The sequence below is a fragment of the Astatotilapia calliptera genome, chromosome 9 (genome assembly GCF_964374335.1).
Source record: "Astatotilapia calliptera chromosome 9, fAstCal68.1, whole genome shotgun sequence".
NCBI classification, from domain to species: domain Eukaryota; kingdom Metazoa; phylum Chordata; class Actinopteri; order Cichliformes; family Cichlidae; genus Astatotilapia; species Astatotilapia calliptera.
Window position 1 is genome coordinate 28995965 of NC_137430.1, and position 17727 is coordinate 29013691.

At 40.5% G+C, this 17727-nt stretch overlaps 1 long non-coding RNA gene across 2 annotated transcripts; it reads left to right on the top strand.

The window, feature by feature from the left end:
* The first annotated feature begins 804 nt into the window (after positions 1 to 804).
* LOC145430984 (uncharacterized) lies at positions 805 to 17203 on the top strand. 2 transcript variants are annotated; one of them, XR_013911347.1, is made up of 3 exons: positions 914 to 1243; positions 9846 to 10176; positions 16836 to 17203. It is a non-coding gene; the product is annotated as an uncharacterized LOC145430984 (long non-coding RNA). The 2 variants fall into 2 exon arrangements; XR_013911346.1 differs by lacking the exon at positions 9846 to 10176 and having other exon boundaries at positions 805 to 1243.
* The last annotated feature ends 524 nt before the right edge of the window (positions 17204 to 17727 follow it).

Genomic DNA, 17727 nt, shown 5'->3' on the forward strand with positions numbered 1-17727 from the left:
GGCCACGGGGCATGCTCAGTGTTTGATTGCACACTTGATTAGCGTGTAATTGCCCATAAGGACTTCATTACCACACACTCTTTTTCTGAGCGAGTGGGTGGTGGGTCAGTGACACAGCTGCAGCCTGACGCTAAACAAGCCACACGAGTGAGTGCAAGTACTGCATGAATATTCTCTCAGCTATTGTTTTTCCACAACCACTTAATCCCATTTAGAGCCACTGCAGAGCCAAGAGCTTATCCCAGCATGCATTCTGTCTGCAGATCAGAGGCTGGATCCTTCAAAGTCTGCAATTCAACAGGGAATAAATCACAGGCTCACGAGAACTGCCACATGTCAAAGACTCTGGGAAATGTAGAAAAAATCTATAGACTAATCCCCAAATGTAACCCTGTGAAGTCTAAGTAATCAGCGATGATGACAAGTACATTAACCTTTAACCTTTAGCTGTGCACTATCAGATATGTGAATTCTTTGGCTTTTGTAAACTGGCCTCCTAACTTTATGTGGTGTTGTGATCTATTTATATTGCCACAACCCTTGCTATTTAAAAATTACATATCTATATTATGTTTATAATACCCAAGTGGTAATCCCAAAATAACTCTGCAGTTGTTCTTCTTGTATAATTATGCACAAGCGACACAGTAAACTAAGATAAGATGAGATTCAGAGTAAAATTATTATATTTCTACAGATATTCTGATAGTTTTGTTATTGTCACGTACTGGGTTATAAAAATTAGGGAGTGAAAAATCAATATATCTGCCTTAATTTTAAGAAACACACCATTCATCTATTTTCTCATCTAGCTTATGGTTGCAGCTGTTGCAGAATGCTGACTCGACAGACATAAGGCTGCAGATTCCATGGGCTCAACAAATTTAACAACAGGACTTTAGTCTGATGATTCATGATTTCTGCTGCAACATTCAGTTGGTCGGAAACTGGAGCAAACAGCATGAAAACACAGATCCATCCTGCACTGACGATTCAGTGTAGTGCCAGCTGAGCATCGTTTAAACACCACAGCCTTTGTCCGTCCCTTTATGACCACAGTGTTTCCATCGTCTGAGGATCATGTCACTATCTCAGTGCAGGAGGACTGCATCATCGATGCAATGTGGCAATGTGGACCAAGTCTCCAAGTTTCCAGCATCTTGTTGAAGCTATTCTATGAAGAATTAAGGCAGCTCTAGAAAGAAAAGGGGTCCAGTACCTGCAAGGTGTACCTGATGAAGTGGTAAGTGTAAATTTTCAGTTAATAATTTGAATACAGGGCAAATGTAATTCTATTTAATGTCTTTTTACGCTAAAGTTACTCAGAACATACAAAATGGACATTGCGTTACATTAAACCAGACTTGAAACTATCGTTTAATAACATAAACTCATCAAATGAGTGTTTACAGAGGTCACAGATAAAGGCAGCAGTGTCTCCCCAAGATTTTTAAATGTTTTCTTTTAGAGCCGCCCTCGCTGTTCATTAGAAAGAATCCAATCCTGATTGATTTTTCACTTTAACCTTAAGACTTTAAAAATTAAGAATATTGTGATCATTTACAGGAAGAAGGTGTAGAATCATATAAGTTTACACTTCTTAATTCCTTTCAAACATACATTTTGAATTATTTGTACAATTAATATGTTGTGATGTTATTTCTTTGAATGTCCATATGTGTCAATTACTTAATTCTTGTAAATGTTCAAAATAAACTTGTTTATCTTAAGCAGGGTTATATCTTTAGGAACGTCCTGTGTTATTACCACATTTTCCAAAGAAGCTCCAAGTCGAAATCATAAACATTACTCCGTACAGGTGTCCTGACTGACGTAAGAGACGCTCCAGACAAAACATAATAATGTAGCCGTGTGTAGTCAGCTGTATCTACTGTAGTTAGCTTTTACTTAAAAGTGACAGGATAGGTTGAACTGGGGTTTTAATGGGGGGTTCCCAGCAGCTCAAATTGTGCTCCAGGGACGCAGTTTGGCTTAAGTCATCCCTGCCTCTGGGTCTCATTTGCAAACATTTCCATTCGCCCCACATGGAGATTTAAAAACATGCAGCTCTCACCATTCACACCACTTTGAAAACCTCCCACTGCATTTATGAGTGGGACATATGAGAGAAGATAAGAATACAGATGAGACATTCTATAGCATGGAAGTATAGTTAGCGCCTGTGCGGTTTGCCTATGTGTGACCCTGCAGAGGCCCGACTTGCTCCCTGCCCCCTCGTGCTGCTCGTTAATCACCGGGTGCCTGGATGATCATTTCTTGGGAAAACAGAGCTGCCAGGAGCGAAAACAAACTGGTGAGAATGTGAAATGAAAGCCGGAGCAGTTGGGAATTCATGAGGGAGAATGTTATCGCTGCGACTAAAGGTCATATTGTTCACTTCTTCCTGACCGGCAAAGAGAGAAAAGGGAGTGTAAGGCAATTTGAAAAGAGGTGGAGGGAGGGTGAAACTGCAGAAACAGAGGGAGAGAAAGGCAGAGGGAGGACAGAGAAAGATTGGTAGGGAGGAACAGAAAACCACAATGTGGGCCTCAGACTGCACAAGGACACGTTCGACATGCAAACACGCATACAAATCTAGCCAAAAGTATGCGGACACCATAAAATCTCAACCTTGAGCCTGAGCTGGAGAAAAGGTTTGCGGAATTATTTCTGCACTGATTACTCATGAATACATAAATCTTAGTTACAGACAAAAACAATTTGACCAAACTAATCACACACACACACAAATAAATGCAGTTTTCATGCCTGAAAACAAGCTGAGTAATAACTTACAGTTAAGACTGGAAAAACTAAGTGGACCTCTGTGCTCATGACTTTTCCAAAAACTACACAGAGTCAAGTATTTAATTACAAGGGGTGAGATTGAAAACTTGGGTTGCATAGGTGCCCATCCCTGCAAATAAAGACGTACGAAGGCTATCTGAAGAAAGATTGGCTGGTTTAATGTCATGACATTTATAAGAAGCATAAAACATCACCAAACCCTGGAAAGGCCATAAAAGCTTATCAAATGTCTTGGGAGTCCATTAATCCACAACGGGGCAAACTATTTTCAAATGGAGGAAATTTAGTACCAACCATTCCTGAAAGAGGTAAAGAACAAACAAAAGGGGGAACAACAAAACACCTGCAGACCCAAACATGTCTACAATGTGCTGTAATCTGTTTCCATCTGTCCGCTATAAAAACACGAGCAAACAGAGACAGCAGACCTCCAGTTAGCCTGAACATTTCCTCTGCACCATGCATGCATCGAGGCCCAGGGTATGATCAAGACAATGTCTCCCATTTTAATCTGAAATATCCAGTTTTAAACGTTCTCAAAACTGGTAGAGAAACAAATTCTGGATCCAGCTCTGGATGTCATAAATGGAATGATTTCTAAGTTGACCCACATAAAATGCGAATCCCCCTTAACTTTTTCAATAATCCTACTTACAAACAGATGAGCTCCCTTGGTGATTGTAAATACAGTATAATGGATAAGAACAGTTTATATGGAAGCACATGGCTTTTCCACAGTACTTCTAGAGCAGGGGTGTCGAACTCCAGGCCTCGAGGGCCGGTGTCCTGCAGGTTTTAGATGTCACCCTGGGTCAACACACCTGAATCAAGTGATCAGTTCATTACTAGGCCTCTGGAGAACTTCAGGACATGTTGAGGAGGTAATTTAGCCATTTAAATCAGCTGTGTTGGATCAAGGAAACATCTAAAACCTGCAGGACACCGGCCCTTGAGGCCTGGAGTTCGACACCTGTGTTCTAGAGCAATGTTGTGTGTACACACGAGACAAAAAAGATCTGCCTTTCTGGTAAAACACACAATGCTACATTTAGTGGAAAGAATAATACTGCAAACCAGCATCAAATCCTGGATGGCTTAGCACTGTCAGCACTGTGGTTTGACACTGACAGGATCCTTTTCTGTGGAGTTGGAATTTTCTCTGATGTTTGTGTGGGTTTTCTTTTGTAACTATTGTTTCCCTCTTCAAAAACATGCAAATAATTCTGTTTATCAAGGCCAAGGAAAAATCTTGCAAAAGAGATTTAAAATCTGAAGAGTTTTACTCCTTAATTAAAGACGTGTTTAAAAGAAATACCTCATTTCTGCTGTAAAGCATGGTGGCGGTATCATGACTGGCTGCTACGCTATCCCAGTGACAGAAGGGTTTGCAACCACTGAAGTAACAATCAATTCAAAGTTCCTTTAAAGAAATGTTGCAGGGTGGCTCTGCATGACCTGAAACTTGAAACCCGACAGGTTTAGCTAATCAAACAAACAATAATGCAAAGCAAAAAGAACGCTAACACAGGAGGAGACGAATATTCACGTTTTGTAAAAGTCACCCTGAAATCCTGACATTAAGCACAGTGAGATGCAGTGGCATGAACATAACACAGCTGTGCAGTCAAGACATGCTGGAAATCCTGAACTGTCTGGTAAGGAGTTCATCCGAGAAGTGGTAATCATGTGCTTTCCATGCGGGACTAGTGATGTGAACGGATAAGAATTTAGCAATTCCGATTCCATTACTGATATCACTTATTAATTCAATTCCTTATTGATCCTCTTAAAATAAAATAAATCACTTTTATTGTCACATCACTTGTGCTGGTACACTGGTGCAGCACATGCGAGTGAAATTCTTGTGTGCAAGCTTCACAAGCAACAGAGCAAAATGCAACTAGCTTCTGGATTGTCATTGGGTTCTCATTGGCTCCGTTTTGAGAGTCACCACAGCTAAGGAGCAATAAAGAAATTCCATTCATGCAAATTAGTTGCATGCTGTGGATTAAATGTTCGTGCATGTTTGTTGAGGTATTTCCCCTCTTTGTTGTGATCAGTGTCAGAGTCGTTATGGGATTGATAGGCAGAATAATAATTTCAAGGAGTTGGACTACTGGGAACCAGGTTATTCCCTCTATCCGACTATAATCACAGTACTTGCTATCCACACTCTGTGCCAAAAGTATGCAGACATTATGGAAGGACAACATACTGACATCTACAACTGATAAAGCCAAAACACACATACACTGAGAGAGACAAGGATGTCTTTACAGTAACCTTAACCATAACCTGCTCCTGCTTAGCCCTGTGTCTAAATGCACAATTTGCTTTACTGTTAAAATATTTAAAATCTAATAATTAGCATTTATGGAACCTGCTTTTTGCACCTGCCATGAAATCATATTACTATAATGTGTCTTATGACACGCATGAAACCATGCTCTGTAACCTGTGTAGTAACCGCATGTCACACCAGAGCATCTAGTAAGGATGGTGACTGCCCCATTTGGTATTGTTGATTCGTCCTACTTCTTCTTCTTTATTTCTCTGGAGGAGAATAACATAGAAAGAGAGATCAACTCCACCATCAACTAGCGTTTCCCCAATTAAAACGGACCAGTACTTTTTTCTATACCTAAGCACCTTGTCTAACATTTGCAGATGCGCGTGCTGAATGGTGTGGCTCAGTACGTCCCGAGCCACAGCCGCCCTGTGCTTGCATTACTGTATAACAGTGTTGGCCACTCAACTAGGCTACAAATAACAACCTTTAGGTCTCCACAATGAGTTTCATCACACGCACGTTTAACTCAACTCTAACCTGCATCTAATTCTAACCTTAATCTTAGAACTTAGAGTCTTAATTCTCAGTGACTCTGCGATTGTACCATAATGTGCCCACTTTTCCAAAATGTCCTAAATCTGATTGTGAAGAAGTCAGACTGATCCTCACACTGATAGTTGTACAAGTGCACACAAACACACTCAAACCTCGAGAAAAACGGCACAGGTTTAAAAACTACTTACAGGCGCAGGCATGTTTCCATCAGGACACTGACTGAAATTCATTCAGAGACTCGCTTTAACTATAACTATGACTTCCCTAAACCTTACCTTGAACTGAGACTGCAAACTAAAATGTAAACATTTACATTGCACTATAAATGTCCCCACAGCATCAGTAAGTACACACATTGTTGTTAATTGTGTGTGTGTGTGTGTGTGTGTGTGTGTGTGTGTGTGTGTGTGTGTGTGTGTGTGTGTGTGTGTGCGTGTGGGTAAGGAGTGGGGTCTCTCTCTTTCTCTGGGGAGTAGTGGACTCCTCGATTGCCCGTTCTGAACTCCTGATTCCTGAAATGAAACGAAGCACGGAGCCAGCAGCAGTGACGTTAGAGCCTTTACACACATGGCGAAGTGGAGCCTACACACACACACATGCGCACACGCGTACAAACACGTACATACAAGTAAGGGAGTAGGAGTTAGGGCCTGTTACATGCAGAACAGTCCACACAGCAACATAAAAATATCTGACAAATACAAGTGGAGACAGAAACTTTGGAAAGTCCCCAAAAGTTTCCTGTTTGCTCATTGGTCAGCTATTGGCAGCCTCGATTGTCCCACCTCTCTTTTTCCGAGGGGTGCATGTGCATGTGGCAGATATCAGTGATATTGTTCAGCTATGGGTCCTGTTCTTCCCACTGGCATGGATAAAACGAATACAGTGTGTGAGTGTTTGTGGTAGGAGGGTGTTTTCTTTGGCAAGAACTCAATACAAGAAAGAGAGAAAAGGGGAGAGAGGGAGTGATTGTTTTCCTTTTCTAATAACGTGTATGTTTATAATAACAGGCTTTAGGCTTTAATAGGCTTCCAAAAGCTTTAGAATTAGGTTCACACTCGCTTGCTTTAATTACACTAATTTCCCACAGACATAAACTTGTCAATGCAAATCAAAACTTTAATTTTAAATCCTCAAATTAATGGTTGTTGTGTGAACAGCTCTTTGCTCCCCTAATGTGATTATCTGAATGGATTTCTACTCTTGAAAATATATCGATCTGAACTGACTGCCTGGGGTAAGCACAGCTGATCTGAATCACGGGAAGAATTCTGAATTGAGAAAATACTGCCAGCACGTCATTAAACATTACAGTTACAAACAGCAGAGAGCACCAGCATCTGGCATGGAAACTTAGTCAGTTCAAAACAATCAAAGTCCATCCTGATGCACGCTGTGAGTTGCCCACACAACACCGTTTTCTTGTTCTGTGCCTCCAAGATTGGATGGTTTTATCTTTACACTGTGTTCCAGACAAGCTCTTGCTTTGTGCTTATAGTCTTGTTTATTTCATGCAGACAGTCACACCTGGACATTTAAACAAGGCCATTTTGAAACAATGAGGTCAGTGCATGTGAAGGAAATGCGAGGGAGAAGTTGGTATTCTTTGACTGGTTTGCAGATGATTCCTGGAGGTGAAATTGGCTGCAAAAAGGGCGCTGCACCAAAACCTCCTTTTGACTGATTTGTTCCCTCTTGCACTGCAGCGGTCACCTGTAGTTTGCAGTGAAGATGCTAACTTGTCTGCAAAAACTTGCTGACCAATATCTGTGCTGGAGTAAAATTAAAGTACAAAGTGCAAAACAAAGTGGAAAGGGAGAATGTTCACCTTCAAAGTAAAGGTTGTGCAAGGTGCAGCTTTTATTTTGAAGGCAAACTTCTCTGTTTCCAGTGGGTTACTTACTTGCCTGTAGGCCTGTTTGACTGGGGCTTTATAATCAGTTTCACAGTGACTGCCATCACCCTCCAATAACCGCTTACTAATCGGTCAGGGAATACTCATTTTCCCATTTGGACCAGTGGCTGTCAGATGATTGCCAACCAGTCTTTAGGCCATTGTGACTGGGGCCTTATCGTTTTGACACTACAGTGTCATGTGTTCATACTGGCATGGCAAGTTAACATCATGTGATTAGCAATTACATGACTACAAAACTTTAATACAGCCTTTTCAGGCTCTGAAGATCTTCTATTTATGAGGGGTATTCAATCAGAATCAATCAGAATCTGAATCGTCATCAATCAGGAGAAAGTTGGCTCAAAGTCAGAGGAGATAAAAACAATCATCTCTGACACACAATGAACTGAGGGGCCACAACAACCAAGGTCATTATAGTAAACTAAAAACTAAAACTATGTGTGCTTACAGAACTAAGTGAACTAGAAAAAGGAAACAAAACATCTTTGCTTTTAATCTTTGCCAGTTTGGTTGGATTTCTCAGCACAACCAGCCTGAGGAGATCTGGGATGTCTGCAGGACTGTTGCTCAACCAGCTTCACAGACTGCTGTGGTTATATTGAAATCTCACTTGCCGTTTAACATAGTTCCAATACGGAGCTGAGAATGACACTGATGTGCTGCACATAGAGTTTATAGCTGTTGCTCATGTCCAACCCTTGTCCCTTGTGGGGTTTTTACATTCACTATACACAAATAAAATTTACAACATTCAATCACACAAGACCATAATACAATATGAATGGAAAACTACAAGAAATACACTGTATAATATATAATAAAACAGGCTCTCCAGTAGAGTCCAAGTATAAAAAATACATTCAGAGCTGTAAATGAGCAAAACAGATCAAACTCCAATATTATCAAAAACATAATTTTGTTCTGGCCTATTTAAACCTCAAAACCCAATTTCAGAACTCACTAGTTACTAGACAGTAACCAGTTTAAACTGGACTGGTCTTCTTTTAAGAGCTTCAGGGCAGTATCAGAAGTACTTACTCTAACATGGAGAAAATTAGACTAATACAGAGAAGCCTCATGAGCTGTGTGAGGCCCATTGTCATTATTTAGCTGGTTATGCATCAGACTAATGCGGTTTAGTTTTCTCATCTCTCACTGCTTCTGGATCTAACTGTTGAAGGCGCGGGGGCAGGAGCAACCAATCAGAAGAAAGTTAAGAGTAGGGGAGCTAAAACATGTTGTTTGAGAAGATGAACCGAAGGGCTGCACTGAGGCCCAGCAACAGATAGATAAGGATCATTTTAAACTGTGAATCATGCAAAGCTACTCTAGTCTACTCAAGTCCATGGATAGAAATAAGGAGCAGTAAATGAGCTGAATAGAGCCACTTTAGAAACCACTTCATGCTGGCAGTAATACAGAAAACATTATTTTCTTTTCTTTTTTACAAGGTGTCTCACTCTTGGTTGGCATTTTCTGTTCTTCCTTTGGTTTTGGTGTGCCAAATATCCAGTTGTACGCAAAGCCCCTTTTGTTTAGCCCTTACATTCAGATTTATTACATGTAAATTGTAAACCTTGTACAGCCAAGTGATTAAAGTGAAAGGTTTGCAGTTCTGGCTGCTGGTTTTATTGGTAAGTCCAGGATGTCCAACAAAGTAATTTCTAAAATCTCAGACAATAAAGCAACAGAATAACTATATAGCAGTAGTTTATAATAAGCTTCAATGGGCCATTTTTTTTTACAGGAGGACAGTCTCTTCCTGTAATAGTAATAACAATAAGAATATATTTTTAAACTAAATCAGAACTTTGGACTGAGGGACAATGGGAGAAAGAAACAGAGGCAAAGAGACAAAGAGAGTGAGGAAAACGAGGCCAGAAGGGAGTGAAAGACGAAGTTTGGAAGGCGACTGAGGCAGGAGGGAGTAACTTTGTGGGGGAGTCGGTCAGCTCTCCCCTTCGTATCCCTATCAAAACTTGGCTGCCATTCAGAACTACACTCAGACCGTGAGCTTGGGTCTGTATTAATCATAAAGTGGGGATTAAATCCTCTATATCACGCTATGGGCCCTTGAAGGTTGTTCTTTAAAGGTAAAGATTTATTTTAGGGTTGAGACGTATTTTTTTGCTTAAGGTTCGCAATAAGGTCAGGGTCAGACATGCCGTCCCTCTGATGAAATCTTTAGAGGCTGAATATGAGTCAATCTAACCTCCTCTTTAATGACTAAGTTGTGTCTCTGTGTCAACATGCATGTCTTTGTCTCGCCTACAGCCTTGATGCACCTTTTCTCTGCACTCTCTATCACGCCACACGGCTTACAGACGCCGTTACCCCCAGCAGACCCTGCAGACTTAGCCACGGAGCTGAGTGAAACCTAACCGGGGAGCACGTCTCCCAAGGGGGCGGTGGAGCGTGAAGTCAGATTGAGGCCAGATGTTGCAGATGCAGAAACGAGGCAGCAGGACCAGGATCCATTTATAGGCTCAGCCCGCCTTATTGCACAACAATGTATTGACAATTACATCACCAGAGCTGCTCTCTGACTGCGACATTAGAGCGAGAACAACCCCAGTGATTCCACTGTATAAGCTTTCTAACGCAGGTATTTTCATTCTCTATCTTTATAAATACTTTAGCAAATCCTCTCCTTGAGCTCGAAAATGCCAGGACGGTCAGTCTAAAAATACGTTGACATTTTTTCAGTCACAAGGGACAAGCAACAAAAAATTGTGAACATTTATAGCTCCAGAAAATGTTGAAATGTCCAAATACTGGAAATACTTGGAGATGTAAGTTTTGGGGGATTTTTATTCCCTAAAGTTTAAAGTCTATTGAATGGTGAAGATATTTTTGGTCTACTTTAGAAGTTGTAACTCTGATGGTTTCAAATATTTAGTGTAAAAGTGTTTTTTGCTTGTTTGTTTGTTTTTTAAGTTAGTTGCAGAGATGATGAAATGTTTCCATAAAAAACTGAGTGCAAAACATTAAAAACCGTAGTCAATATATCACCTTTAAAGCTGGCAGAAAGGGAAGAGTTGATTTTTTTTAATAGAAGCAGATAAAGTGGAAACAGTGCTTTGTACACATCTAATCATAATGTACTTAAAGCATTTGACCAACTCATTCTTCCACATATCCACAAGGAGTCTGTAACCTTCCTCAAACTGAAGCTTGGGGCGAGGATAAATGTTATATTTACATAATGTTTTCCAAATGGTTCCCATTGTTTGAGGTTTAACTGGCATTGTTTCAATTTTGAGTCCTTGTTTCAACTTGTTCAACTTCTTCCTCTGCAGTGATTTAAGAGCCAAAGTCATTATCCCAAAGAACCAACGGCTAATATTTGATGAAAAGAAACCACATTAGTGTTTTAGTTTGTCATATTTTCAGAAAATATTTTTACCACTTGTGTCACATTTGAGAGAAACATGACTACTGATGTTGGGCAAAGGCCTGTATGGGTCAAATGTGTGAGATGCATTTCTGCTGCAGCTGTCATGCTCGGGGGTCTAACTAGGGGGTTTCTGAAAATGTCAAAATTTTAAAAAATGGAATAAGGCTTCATAGGTGATAAAATCTTTTATTATACTGTTTTACTATTCTGATTATTTTTAATTTGACATATTAGAATTGACAGCGATGTGACATCTATGCACAGATGTGGGGTAAAACCCTCGCGATGCCTGGAGTGATGTGAAGGTTATGAGCTGCTGGGTTACTGTTATGCTGTCGCGTGATGACACAAATCATCACACTACAGTATAACAGTCATTCTTTAAAAACAAAGTTTTGTGATTTTAGAAAAAACTTAAAAATAGGTTTTCACATTATTACATTAAAACTGTTGTCAATTCAAGAACGCCAAGACGTTTACTGATATTAGATTCTCACTTACCTCTGGCAAAGGGTCAGACACTGTTTCATGTTATGCTGCGATATCAAAGTATGATTTCCTTACACAACCAGAAAATTAAACAACCGACAACTCATGAACATGAATCAAACTAATTCAAAAATATCATATGCATTATAATAATAAAGTTTATTTGTATGCTTGTGTACACTTTTAAAAACCAGTGCCACAAAGCGCTTCATAGAAATAATTAATAAAAGAACAAACTCAGAGGAAATTATAAAGAAAATTCTGAATCAATTAAACTAGGCTGAGTAGACGTGAAGTGTAACGTCACAATCAGAGTCAAGTTCAATGTGATTGCAAAACCTTATTGAAAAACTTAGAAGTGACATAAAATGTAATCACTAAAACAATAAGATGGAGGTAAAGTTCAGTTTTATAAGTAATAACCTCAAAGATAAGCTGACGAGTTATAAGTTTATTTTGTTGTGTGTGGAAGTTATTTTGACCCAGAAGAAATTGAATAGAAAGTGGAATCAACATTGAAAATAAAACCTCTCATATGCCATAACGTCTTTTGATCCTGCGTGGTGATATTCCCCTTAACAGTGGACCCAAAATGTTGTTGAAGTTTGTCAACAACATTTTGTCCCAATGCTTCTTTCTTTTGTACCATTTTTCTTGCTTTCTATAGAAACTAGTATATCTGCTGTGATTCTGGTGCTTGAAGCTGGTGATAGGAAAAAGATCCCCTGACAAAAAACAGATTTTGGCTTAGATTGTGACACTTGGAGTTGATGTACAACCGATTTGGTTTCAGTTTTTAACAGACCTCAGTGTTTTTTGCAGTCTTGAAAAATTCATGTGGATATCTCCTGTAGTTAGGAAGTTATGAAGGGGGAAATTTATTCCAGATTTGGTTCGATACATACGTGTGAACGGCCTTATATACGCAACACATTATAATGTACTGGGTTATACAAGTTTTAATGTCTTTTATTCATAGCCAACACATGCTATAAGTGTGGTGTATTGCCCACAGATGAGAAACACATTAAAAATCAACCTTCACATTGATTTTCCAAGACTCTGAAACTCCGTTGAAGGGTTTGGAACGCCATTCCTCCAAAAGATATTCCCTCACTTGGTGTTTTGATGTTGGTGTTGATCCAAGATCTCCCATAGGTGTTAAATTTGGTTGAGATCTATTAACTGTGAAAGCCGTAGCAGATGATTCACATCATTTTTCATAATAATCAAATCATCCACTGACCCCGTGTGCCCTATAAAAACGAACACTGTCATGCTGGAAGAGACCACTCCCAGCGGGATCGAAATGTGTCATCATAGGATAAAAATGATCATCCCGATCGAGTTTGTAATTGCAGAAAAACCTTTCCTCTGAGGGGACAACTAGACCGAGTGAGCAAAATGACCATTACAAAAACACCAGATCCCCTCTCTGCATTTTCAAGGGTGAACATTAAACCTTTTCCTTTAATTCGTCTCTGCATCACAGCATCGCAGCACATCCCACAGCTATTTACAATTTAAACTCAAGCCAGGAAGAGAAAAATGAACTCTATCACTGAGACGCCCAAAACTTGGCTTTTAGCCACCATTGTTTAAAGGTTAAATGTCAGTGCAGCTATTTTTTTTCTGTAAAGTTGGGCAGCAACTGTCTTTCTTTCATACCGACTTCATCATTTAACCTCAAATTCCTTCCATCCGACTTTATCCTTCAACGCAGAGGCATGTTCAACGCATGAACATCAAAACCCTGTACACTTCCAAGAAAGTGCAATCATTCAAAGTGTTCTCATCAATTATTTGCTCCCAAGGAGAAAATATGTCCAAAAATAGGCAACAAGGTTCAACACCTTCAGTGAAAAATATAAGGTACCAGGCAATTATCCTTTCAGATCATTTTTCACCTGGTGTAGTTCTAAAAAGCCCTTTTTTCAATCGTCAACTCCAACAGAAATGAGATGGATTTATGGTCCATGACAATATGTAGAGACATTTTGAACTAAAACAGAGAACGCTGGGAAAGTCTGCTAATTTATATAACCTGACACATACACTCAACAAAAATATAAACGCAACACTTTTGTTTTTGCTCCCATTCCCCATGGGATGGACGTAGAGACCTAAAATTCATTCCAGATACACAATATAACCATCCCTCCCAAACAGTGGTCACAAATCAGTCCAAATGTGTGGTAGTGGGCACATCTGCTATATTGAGATAATCCATCCCACCTCACAGGTGTGCCACATCAGGATGCTGATCTGACATCATGAGTAGTGCACAGGTGTACCTCAGACTGCCCACAACAAAAGGCCACCCTGGAATGTGCAGTTTTTTGCGCTATTGGGGGTCTGGGGACCCAGAACCGGTCAGTATCTGGTGTGACCACCATTTGCCTCATGCAGTGCAACACATCGTCACATGGAGTCTATCAGATTGTCAATTGTGGCCTGTGGAATGTTGGTCCACTCCACTTCAATGGCTGTGCGAGGTTGTTGGATATTCGTGGGAACTGGTACACGCTGTCGTATACGCCGGTCAAGCACATCCCGAACATGCTCAATGGGTGAGATGTCCGGTGAGTATGCTGGCCATGCAAGAACTGGGACATTCTCAGCTGCCATCTGCCCTGAACAATGTGAACCATGATTCATCCGTGAAGCGCACACCTCTCCAACGTGCCAGACGCCATCGAATGTGAGCATTTGCCCACACAAGTCTGTTACGGCGACGAGCTGGAGTCAGGTCAAGACCCCGATGAGGACGACGGGCATGCAGTTGAGCGTCCCTGAGACGGTTTCTGACAGTTTGTGCAGAAATTGTTTGGTTGTGCAAACCAATTGTTCCAGCAGCTGTCTGGGTGGCTGGTCTCAGACGATCTTGGAGGTGAACCTGCTGGATGTGGAGGTCCTGGGCTGGTGTGGTTACACGAGGTCTGCGGTTGTGAGGCCGGTTGGATGTGCTGCCATATTCTCTGAAACGCCTGTGGAGACGGCTTATGGTTGAGAAATGAACATTCAATGCACGGGCGACAGATCTGGTTGACATTCCTGCTGTCAGCATGCCAATTGCACGCTCCCTCATTGCTTGTGGCATCTGTGGCATTTTGCTGTGAGACAAAACTGCACATTCCAGGGTGGCCTTTTGTTGTGGGCAGTCTGAGGTACACCTGTGCACTACTCATGATGTCAGATCAGCATCCTGATGTGGCACACCTGTGAGGTGGGATGGATTATCTCAATATAGCAGATGTGCCCACTACCACACATTTGGACTGATTTGTGACCACTGTTTGGGAGGGATGGTTATATTGTGTATCTGGAATGAATTTTAGGTCTCTACGTCCATCCCATGGGGAATGGGAGCAGTAACAAAGGTGTTGCGTTTATATTTTTGTTGAGTGTATCTTCAGGTGGTCAGAGTCTTTGAAGTAAACTCTAAGTTATGATTTTCTTCTGAGCATACCCTTTTTTAACTCAAATCAGAATGCTGTTGTTCATTGATGCAAAACATATCTGTTGCTCAGGCTGCAAGCAGCAATCATGGTCCCTTGCACCTTGTTGCATGTCGGGGCACGCTGCAGTCGATGGGCTTTATTTCAGGCATGTATTCAGGTCTGGACTCTTACAGGATGTTACAAAAGAGCTATACAAATCTCTTAGAAAACACCTAGTTAAAATTGCGCTTCACGTTACTGCATATCATGTGTAAAACACAAGAATTAATTTTGTCCTGTCCACCAAAGGCTGTCTTTCTTGTTGCCAGAATACTCACGCTGCCAGAACTTTCATCAAACATGAGAATATTGGGATAGACTGAGTGATACTTCCAATTTCAAGGAAAATTCCCCCACAGACCAAACACGGCGTTCAAAAAGTCGAAAGGTTTGCAATTTCGATTATGGTGAGACTGAACATATTTGATGTTGACGCGGTTGATTCTCCGGGATTTCTCCAGGAATCTGTTGGAACACAAAGTCTATAAACAGCTGGGATGTTGCTACAGTTGCACAACAAAATCAGAATAGCAGTTTTTGCAGAATTTTGCATGTTGAGCTCATGCAGGGCAGAATTCTTTTAAAACACAAGATGTTTTTGAAGTTTTTGAGAAAGTCTCTTCTTCTTCTTTCACATTGGCTCTGGTTTCAGTCTTACATTACTGGCAGTACGCAATATGTCACCTAAAAATGCTTATGTTCCTCTGTTTCAGTCAACCAAGGAGTTCTTCAAGGATCTATTGGGATCTCTTCCTTTCATCACGTTCAGTTTCCACTGCTATGCTAATGACATACAGTTGCCAGTACTCCCATTTGTTCCTTACCAGCTGCTTGGGAGAAATCAGAAACAGGATCTCAAACAGTTTTCTAAAACTGATCAACAGTAAAACTGAACTCCTGGTTTATGGCTCTCAAATCTCTGCTTCGAAAAGCTGCCCATCTGTACATTGATGGATGATATATTTCACCATCTCCAGAGGTCTGCAACCTGGGTGTCATATCCTGGATTCCACCCAATTATTCTCATCCCATATTAAATCCATCTGTAACTCTGCCTTCTACCAACTAAAGAACATCTCCAGACTCCAGCCAAAGTGCTCAGACTCTGCAGCTGAAACCTTTGTTCCTGCTTGTTTGGTCTCCCTATCAAACCCTGCATATAAAACATGTTTCTCATATAAAATCCTTCTCCTCACCTATAAATCCCTACATGCGTGTGCTCCACAGTATTTATCTGACCTTCTCCTCCCTTACTCCCCATTTTAAATTCTGTATTTCACAGATAAAGGCTTACTCTCCATCTCTCACACCAGACTGCAGTCCTTTGTGGACAGAGCCTTTACTGCTGCTGCTTCCATTCTCTGAACACAGCCTAGTCTGTGAGATCTGCAATGACCCATTGTGGATCTTGGAGACTAGGCTGTGTTCAGAGTGTGGACATTTCTCTGGACATTTTTAAAAACAATTAAAATGGCACGTATTTACTGAGGCCTTTGAGTATGTGCTATGTACATATGAGTTATTAGGCTTTTAGGGTGGTTGATGTTTCATGGTAGAAACATATAAAATCACAAATTACATGCCCTTCAATAAAAACTCAAAGGTTTGAAACAAAAGCGTCACAAACATCCTATAAGAATAAACTGACCAAATATGGTAATGTGATAAATTTTCTGTGAGGAGTTTGCTAAAAGTAAAAAGCCTGCAAATAGTAAAAATGGCACCATAATCACACAGTAAATTTAAAATGACTGACATCATGTTAGGTTTATGTTGTGGTCCCTGAACCTCCTTGGCTTCTGCTCCAGCTTCTATCTACGTGTGTTTTTGCTCTGCTCCTGGCTTTGTGGATTTTGACCCTCTGTTCCCTGTGCACAGGTTCCTGGATTTCCTCCACCATTGTGGTGGGTGTGACCTTGAGCGTGAGAGTGAGAAAACTGCACATAGTGGATATTTAGACCCCTTTCCATTGGACCCCCCTCCCTGGAGCACCATTCCCTGTTTGCATATTTGCATATCACTGTAAATAAATGCACTGACTGAGCTCTCCCGAGTGTGCACCTGACTCTACCAGTCCATTAGTCTTGACAGTTCAAGGTGATGATACAAGAGTTTTTCATATGTGTGGCTACAGAATTTCATACATGCAACTTATCAGGAATAATAAACACAGTAGAATGGACAGTGCCGGCATTAAAACCTGCACCGTGGAGCCTTTGGTCAATAAAAAATCAAAAGCTTCCCAACCTGCTTTAAACTTTTCCTACATGATGACCTGATCAACCTTCTGCACCGGGTTTTTCTTTGTTTGTTTTTACGTATAATGCCTGTAAATGTCAGTAATTACACAGTCAATTCAGTTTTCTGTTGGATTTTGGGTATGTCTGCAAGAAGTTGTTTTGTTCATCTTGGGATATTATATGCAGCCAAAGAATTTCATGCACGCTGATCCCTTCAGATGGAACTCCTAAGCATGCGCTTTGAAGTTAAAACTTCGGTATTGTTTTCATGAAACTCTGAAATTTGCTACAGCACCCTGGATACCGTAGCAAAAGTTTAAACTTTTAGAATATTAAAGATAAGAATGACAAAATATTATCTAAATCTGACCATTTTCCAAGAAGGAGTTCATTGAAGGACAAAGCTTAAAGTGCCAAAAATGATGCAAAAATGTGACACTTGGATCAGGTATCGATCCAAAACTTACTCAAAGACCTGAATCTCAAAAAAATCTCAAAATGTCCTAAAATCTTAACAAATGACAAAATGA